Here is a 7,190-nt window from a genome sequence, read left to right on the forward strand (position 1 = left end):
TTACTTGAGCTCCGTAGCGTGCTCATTCATCTTGTGAAATTAGTAATAAGCAATTGGAGCAATGAGCAAGCGGATCTCGGACCCATTTGTCACATGGGAAAGCGCCATTTTTGTTTTTCAAAGATAACGTGACTTCAGAGCTGTTTTGAACTTCTTAGTTAGCCAGGGCAACTCGCTCTTCCTCGGCATTGATCCAATTCGTTGCACGGTGAAGTGCGTTTAGGATTGTTGTAGGTCGATTAACGTTCAATTCTTTACAAAAGCGGTACTCATGCCTTAAACCATTTTTGAAAGCTGATAAAGATGCTGAATCTTACAATCTAGGAATCTGAACCATGATTTCCTTGAATGTCGAAATGTAGACGCGAAGTGGCTCAGTTACCACTTGGGAAAGGTTCCAAAGTTGAGCATTAGTGACTGCATGCTTGATGAAGTAACCATACTGCTTAATGAAAGCATGTCACAGCTGATTGAAGTTATCGATCGATCCTTTTTCGAGCTGAGTGAACCATGAGAGGGTCGGTCCGGAAAAGGTTCTCAACAAACAATTTACAGGGTCATGCATCATCTTCATGCGGTTCAAGGCGTACGCGTCCCGTAGAGTCTCGGAAAAAGGTAAGATGCTCCTTCAAATCTCCTTACCCACCGTAGCTCGGGAGTTTTATCTCCCTGGTATCTCGGATACGAAATCCAGAGATGCAAGGTGTGAAAAGAGTTCTATTTTTTTCTTCAATTACCATGTCCACCACGAGAGCCGAGTTGGTGGCCTTATGGACTTTAATTTCTTGGATCTTGTTCTGCATGCTTTGGATCTCTGGATTGAAGTGTGAAAAATCTTGTTGCATTTCGGATTATGGGGAAGAGGCGTGACTTCCGGACACAGCAGTAGCGGAGTACTCCACCAGCAACAACAGTTTGAGAAAATTGAGGGTTCGGGTGGATAGGGTCGTAAAACTCTAAATGCCCTCTTAATAGGTTCGCAAATTCCCTTGAATAAGAGTGTCGATTTGTCGGCATAAGTGTCGGAACGCTCCTCAAATGATATGAACTTCTCAGACAATTCAGCGATGGTGCGCTGCTGTTGATCTGACTTATCATCCAAATCCTTCAGCATCTTCTTGATTTCGTCGAGCATAGAGGTTTGATCTCTATTGTTTGCCATAGTGATTCGATTGATACTCTAGAGTGAGAGACTGGGCTGCCCCTCCTAGCGCTAAAATATGGATGATGTCGGAATCCGCACTTAAGAATTTGTGGACAAATTGGGGATCTAGGCCTCGTGAGATGAGCACATTCGAATCGTAAAGCAATGAATCGAGAGTTGAAAAGTGTATAGTATTAATCGTGATAAGAGTTTTTTTACAAGATTTTTTCGTCCACCTTACTATTTTTATGCGAACCCTAGACTATATTTCATTAATGCAGCCATTTTCCCGCCGCGAATAGTGCCTAGACGTTACTTACAATCCGCATAACGGACTATTAAATGCTCCGCAATCAACGTCTCTTCATTATGGCTAGGAAGATTTGTCTGTTACACGCATTGGGGAATGCCCTTCAACTTCGATAACGGCTATGACATCTCAGCCATTTCTTACAGTTTGCTTACAATTCTCAGCCCATTTAGGATCTTGCGGCCCATTTACGATAAACCATTTTCCCTCCGGGCTGGGCGAATACTGAGATCCGACACCAACAAGAAGGATTAGAAGGTCAAAGATAAAGAGGGTTTGTCGAAGAGGAGAAAAGAAGGGTTCGTGAGAAGGAGAGATTAGAAAACAAACATATGAAGTGATAGATCTAGCTAGGGTTTTCTGTTAATATAAGGTGTCTCCTTTAACTGAAATACTAATCGGTTTTGATGAACCGAACCGAAAAACTCAAAAACCAAAATCAATTTAAAATTCTGCCGATCGGTTTACAACAATAATCAATTTCAAACCGAAAGTCAAAATCGTCGGTTTATTGGGTTCGGTTTAAACGGATTATGCCATGACTAATTTCAAGGTAATTTGGGTATATTTGGTTGATACAGTTACAATTTGTTTTAAGTATTTCAGGTAATTTCGGGTTTAAGGTTACTTTTGAATAATTTCGAGTAAAAAGTAACCAACCCGGACCCGAAAGGACCGGAACCAAAACCGAACCAAAAAATTACGCGAATGAGACCGAAATCTCAAGAACCGAAGAAATGAATCTGAATGGAACCGATCCGAGTAACCAAATGGCCAAGCTTACCTCTAATCCTATATATGATTATAGAATAGAGAGTGATTCTTGGAAAAGTTCCAAGGAATCAAAGAGAAAATGTGTGAATGAAAGAGAGGCTTTTTCACGGCTCTGATTCCATGTCACAAATTGAAAAATGAAGTCGTACCGAGACTTTTCAGACTAATGAAAAACTGTACATAAGCCTCTTATATAAACAGAGGGTTAGTAAGTAATTTCATAAACTTCTGTTTAGCACTCGTTCATCATACAACATAAACAATTGTATTTCCAATTGTGTTGCATTAAAATAAGTTAGTAAGTTCATGTGTGAGCACAAAAGTTATGTTTACGTTTAGAGTATGTGTCCGTGTAATGCATTTATGTTTGTATTAGTGTGAGCACAAAAGTTACTTTTGTGTGTATGTGTTCGTGTTATGCGATTATTTGTATCAGTGTGCTCTAAAGATGTGGGTGCTTTAATTGAGGTTTGGTTTTCTAAAGGAAACATTAATCCACCTAGAAAAAAAAAACACACAGCCAAAGGAGAAATAAACCAAAGCCAACAATAACAAAATATCTAAAAACGTTCATGCATATATGTCTTAAGTAAACTTAGAAAGTTACTTACTTGGAAATAAGAGTGTTGAAGACGACGCACGCCACAAAAGCTCCAATCATGCCCTCTGATTGAAGAATCAAAGAGTTATGCTTTGCTTAAAAATATATCTGAAGGCTGAAAAAAAAACTGTACCAGATGTAGGGACCTCAAGATGATTATAGGCTATACCTTTGGTTTCAAAGAAGAGAATGAGGTTTTAGACCACAAATGGATGGCAAAGTCAAATGTTTAGAATCGCGTGGACTTGGAGAGATAATAACCCTTTAGTTCCTGCAAGTTTGATATAAACCATAAATGAGTATAGTAAGACAAAAAGAAATCATTGAAGAATCGCGTGGATGGCAAAGTCAAATGTTTAGAATCGCGTGGACTTGGAGAGATAATAACCCTTTAGTTCCTGCAAGTTTGATATAAACCATAAATTAGTATAGTAAGACAAAAAGAAATCATTGAACGTTGGAAAATCATGAGATCTCAACTTTGCAACAACATAAACAATATATGAATCACAACTTTGGTTAAGGGATAACAAATTATCTGATCAGAACCTGCTAAATTTTCCGGTTAAAAAATCGAACATTGTCCACTAAAACAATTAAAACGCAAGCAACAACACTATCATATTGATAAAAGAATTCATGTACACTACACTACCACCAAAGATGCCTTATTTGAAAAACATATCAGATGTACGATTAAGATACTTTGACAAAAAAAAAAAATGTACGATTAAGAGTCTTTGACATAAATAAAACTTGCAAGAACTCATGCTTACATCTTATCTATGTACACGAACTCATGCAACTACTACAAAAAGCTAAACGCAACCACTAATTAATACAATTACATATCAAAGCAATATACAGAGGACGTACCTGAGAAACCAAAGCTTTCTTTTGGAGACACTCCAAAAGTTGCTGAAACAGGGACAGAGAGAAGAAATCTTATAAGGATGAAATTCTCTCTTATAAACAAGCAGATATAGGACTCATATATAAAATTAAATTCTCTCTTATAAACAAGCAGTTATAGGATACGAATACCTACCTGTTCATTCATCTAATCTTCTTGTGCACCAGAGTTTACCAAAATGCTACTACTATAAGTATTCAAACTATAATATTTCAAACCGAGGGAGAGAAGTTGAACCTGAGAACGATCACGTATACACACTCCAGTTCTTGGTCTTCTGAAGCTAAAAAAAATAGATAAATAATCACTCATAGTCAAATAGTTATAAAAGACTACGTGATCAAAAGATGTAATCAATTAACGAACTACAAAATCCATCAAGGAAAAATATTATGAAGATTATACATTGTTTTAAAAGACGAAAGAGACACTTACCTGATTAAAAGAGGGAAAGATACAGTCTGCAAGTTAAGATTTTTTTTATGCAGAATATTGAAAATTAGAACTTGATGTCCCAATGAATATCATTTCTCAGTAAGATGTATATTGATTTGCCTTTAGTGCGTCATCTCTCTCTCTTTGTCTTTAGTGCCTTGCTCGAGCCTGACCCATAAAGCGTTGCACAATGATGTGCCTTCGCTAACAGGAATAGCTTCAAGAGCTAGGCAGAAAGGATTAACTACATGTTTTTATGCTTTTTCATCCATACAACTGAATTCCCCAATCTGAATTCATTAGACAAGTCTTATAAAAGACAATTTATCTCCATTAATAAGCAGATCATTGAGTTTTATCTCTGTCAATAAGAAGATCATTGAATTTATCCCCGTCATAGCAGATCATTGAGTTTATCTCCATCAATAAGCAGATCATTGAGTTTTATCTCCGTCAATAAGCAGATCATTGAATTTATCCCCGTCAATAAGCAGATCATCGAATTTATCTCCGTCAATAAGCAGATCATTGAGTTTTAAAGCAGATCATTGAGTTTTATCCCCATAAATAAGCAGATCATTGAATTTATCTCCATCAAATAAGCAGATCATTGAGTTTTATCCAAATCAATAAGCAGATCATTGAATTTATCTCCATCAAATAAGCAGATCATTGAGTTTTATCCCCATAAATAAGCAGATCATTGAATTTATCTCCATCAAATAAGCAGATCATTGAGTTTTATCCCCATAAATAAGCAGATCATTGAGTTTTATCCCCATCAAATAAGCAGATCATTGAGTTTTATCCCCATCAAATAAGCAGATCATTGAATTTATCCAAATCGATAAGCAGATCATTGAATTTATCTCCATCAAATAAGCAGATCATTGAATTTATCTCGATCAAATAAGCAGATCATTGAGTTTTATCCCCATCAATAAGCAGATCATTGAATTTATCCTTCTTAGGACATCATTAGAAAAGCCTTAATGAAAGCAGTTCTATGCAGAAACTTGAAGTTATGCTGCCCAGCCAGCAATATATCGATTAGATTCAATTATCCAATCTTTGAACATAGTTAGACAAGTCTTACAGATTTCAATCAAAATCTTGCTTGTCTTAAATAATTAGACAAGTCTTACAGATTTCAATCTCATCTTGCTTGTCTTTCATAATTTAACAAGTCTTACAGATTGCAATCAAAATCTCTTGTCTTAAATAATTAGACAAGTCTTACAAATTTCAATCTCATCTTGCTTGTCTTTCATAATTTAACAAGACTTACAGATTTCAATCCAATCTTGCTTGTCTTACATAATTACACAAGACTTACAGATTTCAATCAAAATGATGCTTGTCTTAAATAATTAGACAAGTCTTACATATTTCAATCAAAATGATGCTTGCATTACATAATTTAACAAGACTTACAGATTTCAATCAAAATGATGCTTGTCTTACATAATTTTACAAGCCTTACAGATTTCAATAAAATCTTGCTTGTCTAATATAATTTTACAAGTCTTACAGATTTTAATCACATCCTGCTTGTTTAACATAGGCAACATCTCCCCAAGTTAGAAACCGGACATACACAATCATATAATGTGTAGTCCCTTTCTTTTGGGTTTGAAGAAAACATAAAACTTTAGACAAACAAAAATTTGAAGTAAGAATCCCTCGAAACAGAAGAAAACAGGAATTCTAAAGAGGGATTTCTGATTTACGAAAATATATAAAAAAATCAATCGAAACTCTGAATTTGCAGAAAAGGTTTCAAATTTAAGAAAACTATAATCAAGAAAAATAAAAAAAACCCCTCGAAAAAGAAAAAAACACAAAGCAAAAAGAGGGCTTTTGATTTGCAGAAACAAAACAATCAGAAACCCAATTTGAAACAACAACGTAAAATCTTTAAAGCGAAACGCAAGTTTTGAAATTGAAAACCTTAAGATGCAATAACACAACTAAGAAAAGAAGGCTTTCGTATTTGCTTGATGAAAAACCAAATCGAATTTTTGATTTTGAAAAAGAGAGGTTCGAAATTTAGGAAAATAACAATCACGAATCGACCAAACCCTAAAACTGAAGAAAAACTCGCTTTTGTATTTGGCTTGTGTTGCAAGACATTGACAATGACAGAGAATCTAATGATTACAATCACAAATTCAAGAGAGGAGAGGGCTTAAACAGAATCACTTACATGGCTTGGAGCAATGTGCATTCCATCTAGCAGATTCACAAGTATAGTACCAGATCTGTATGTCACAGTCTCAGGGTTCACACTTCCTACAAGGAGAATATAAACATCACATTTAGATGTGAATAACATGAATAATCATTCTGACGAGAGAAGTAGGAATTGGTTACCTGTTGTTATTTGATCATAATCGATGATCTCCCTCACTAAACAGAAACAGGAAATACATGCATCATCATCCTTCAACATATCCATTATGCAATATAAAACAGTTTAGCATCCATAGATCATTAAGAAGCTATAGGCACGTTCATGGAAATATGTTTTAATGTATACCTTATCAAACAGAACTTGGATGGCTACAATAATCTAATGCTTCGGCTACATGACATGCCGCTCGCAACGTCACTGACCATTCCATGGTTTGGTTTATCTCTGTGATCACAACAGAAACAGAACTTCAAAAAACAGAGATTTGTATCAAGTTCTGATCAATATCGATTCTACAAGCATATACATTAACACCATCTTTAACACAAAATCATGTCAAATAAACCAACAATGCAGCCTTTTTAACCTCAGATTCCCCAACTGCTAAATGTGAAAACAAAAGAAGAGAAAAAGAGGATGAATCATACGATGGAACAAAAGCTGACCAAGAGTATCATTTGGCATGAACTCTGCAACAAGAAGCCTTTGATCTTCATCGCAGCAATACCCCAGCTTCTTGTGCCTCTAGCTGACAGAGATCGAAAGAAACAAAATCGAAACCATTAAAAGAGATATCAATTGGAGAAAAAAAAAAAGTGT

General features: G+C 35.6%; 1 long non-coding RNA gene across 1 annotated transcript; it reads right to left on the reverse strand.

The window, feature by feature from the left end:
• Positions 1-1,314: 1,314 nt before the first annotated feature.
• On the reverse strand, positions 1,315-7,183 carry LOC9322886. The gene is made up of 8 exons (XR_002334016.1): positions 7,019-7,183; positions 6,717-6,815; positions 6,551-6,620; positions 3,878-6,469; positions 3,706-3,747; positions 2,999-3,227; positions 2,840-2,894; positions 1,315-2,727 (listed from the first exon to the last, which is right to left on the reverse strand). It is a non-coding gene; the product is annotated as an uncharacterized LOC9322886 (long non-coding RNA).
• Between the last annotated feature and the right edge of the window lie 7 nt (positions 7,184-7,190).

This window comes from Arabidopsis lyrata (assembly GCF_000004255.2).
Source record: "Arabidopsis lyrata subsp. lyrata unplaced genomic scaffold ARALYscaffold_2, whole genome shotgun sequence".
NCBI lineage: Eukaryota > Viridiplantae > Streptophyta > Magnoliopsida > Brassicales > Brassicaceae > Arabidopsis > Arabidopsis lyrata.